This window comes from Phyllostomus hastatus, unplaced genomic scaffold (genome assembly GCF_019186645.2).
Source record: "Phyllostomus hastatus isolate PE091 unplaced genomic scaffold, TTU_PhHast_1.1 phas_contig_34, whole genome shotgun sequence".
Taxonomy (NCBI): domain Eukaryota; kingdom Metazoa; phylum Chordata; class Mammalia; order Chiroptera; family Phyllostomidae; genus Phyllostomus; species Phyllostomus hastatus.
In genome coordinates, this window is record NW_025333857.1 from 44,229,875 (window position 1) to 44,232,247 (window position 2,373).

Sequence of the window (2,373 nt, forward strand, 5' to 3'; positions counted from 1 at the left end):
GGGTGATGGGAAGATTATGTTTTCTCCCCTGCACTTCCATAAACTGAGAGTGAGAAGATTAGGTTTGGGGTGACGGAGGACAGTGGTTATCAAACTTTGTTGGGTATCAGGGTCACCTGGGGAACTTGGCAAGCATATGCGCACATAGTCCCAGGTTCTCTCTCCTACTTCCATGAGCCTTGGATTCTGTGTTCTTTATTAGTTCTCTAGGCAATTCCCATACACACCAAGTTGGAGAACCACAAGTGTAAGTCACCAATCTCCTCTCTTGTGATCGCCTCGTAGGTGATCTGCTCCTTTCTCATGCCCATGTAGCCCCATGTGGCTATATCAAAGCTGTAGCCTCGTAGGGCTATTGAGCACTTGAACTGTGGCCAGTTCAAACTGAGAGGTGCTGCAAATGTAAAATGAACACAGGATTTCAAAGATTTAGTGCACATTTAAACCATAGTATTTTGGCTATATTGGGTTCCTTTCTTTTCCTTCCCCCTCCCCCCAATATGGCTACTGGGAAATTTAAATTACACATTTGGCTCACTTTATATTTCTGTAAGACAGGCTGCTCTAGGGAACAGGACCTATGTGTGTTCACTACTGTCTTTCCACCACTTAGCTCAGCGATATGGCATCAAATAGGCATTCCATCAATATTTTTTTGAAAATGAGTCAATGAATTAATGGATGAACACAGATATGGCACCTCAGGCATTCACAATATTATTCTACAGACAAAAAAATAAAGGAGACACTTTTGGAAAATAGATGCTATTCTTGTTTGAATTCCCGTGAAGACAACCCTGAGACAAGGATTCAAGTGCAAGCAATCTGCTAGGGAGGGGATGCCAAAAACACTGTTGGAGAGTAGAGAAGTGAAGCTGGGAAGAGAAGGACACCAATAAAGGCTGTTTTCTCAAGCCCATTACCACTATGGGCAACTGGAGTTTGATCTTACTAGGGAATTCTAAGGGACAGGTCAGAACGTGTGCCTCAGAGATACCTTCTTCCACCAGGGTGAGGGAGCCAGGGTATTTACATACCATTTACTATGAGGGCTTCTGGGAGGGCTGCATGTGTTAATCCCAGGCTTTCTGTTCTGCTGGGCAGAGCACACAGAGAAAACCTTCAGCAGAGATACCAGTACTAGAAGACAGCATGTGCTAAAAATGGTATTGCTGAGGGGACAGGGATATAGCCAGTGACAACTAATTATAGTTTCTTTCTAAACAAGCCTATTAATCCTATTACCTGATCATTAAAATTGGTACCACCATTGCATAGCTCTACACATCTCCCATGATGGTCAGTAAAGCTCCTTTGTGGTGCCTTGCCAGTTCCTGCTTTGTTGATCCCACTTCTTCCTCTGCCATCCTGTCCTAGACGTGCCAAAGAGATGAGGCAAAGAGGCTCCCAGGAATGAGCCCAGTGTGCCAGGAATTGAACGAGTTGCTCAACTTGAGGGATCTGACAAGCTCTGGAGAGACCAGGGCCTCTTCCAAGGCCTGGTGTTCATCAAGGAGAAGGCCATGTTCAATGTGAGCACCAAGATCGTGAAGGCAGGTGAGAAGCAAGACAAATTCAAGCACAACATCTCTGAGGCTCTGCTGGAGATGAACTCAGACCTCAAGGCCCAGCTATGGGAACTGAATATCACAGAGGCTGAGGAAATTGAAGTTGGTGGCAATAGAAAGGCTATTATAATTTTTGTTCCTGTTCCTCAACTGAAGTCTTTCCAGAAAAGCAAAGTCCAGTTGATAGGTGAGTTGGAGAAGAAGTTTGGTGGGAAGCACGTTGTCTTTATTGCTCCAAGGAGAATTCTGGCTAAGCTAGCTTGAAAAAGCTATACAAAGAATAAGCACAAGCATCCTGGAAACTGCACTCTGGCAGCTGTTCACAATACGACCCTGGGGGATTTGGTTTTCCCTAGTGAATTGTGGGCAAGAGAATCCCCATGAAACTGAGTGGCAGCGGCTCATAAAGGTCCATTTGGACAAAGCCCAGCAGAACAACATGGAGCTCAAGGCTGAAACCTTTCCTGGTGTCCACTGTATAAGAAGCTCATGGGCAAGGGTATCAATTTTGAATTCCCAGAGTTTCTGTTGTAAACAAAAATGACTATATTAAATATTGTTCTTTCAAAAAGAAAGCATTGCCCAAGTTGTTTAAAGATAGTCTCAGCTCCTCTGTCACTGAATCCACAGCTCTGCCCTCCATCTCCTGCTAGCTCACTCTCCATAGATCTTGGTAGACATCTAACAACATCCTTCTTCTGTTGATGATGATGATGATGATGATGATGCAAGCTCATTCTTGTCTTTAAATTGCCCACAATACATGCACACAGGCCTGAAATGGTAGCAGCTGAGTGTTTTAATG

The 2,373-nt window shown here is 44.3% G+C and overlaps 1 pseudogene; it reads left to right on the top strand.

Moving 5' to 3' along the window:
- The first annotated feature begins 1,523 nt into the window (after window positions 1–1,523).
- On the top strand, window positions 1,524–2,102 carry LOC123820206 (annotated as a pseudogene).
- The last annotated feature ends 271 nt before the right edge of the window (window positions 2,103–2,373 follow it).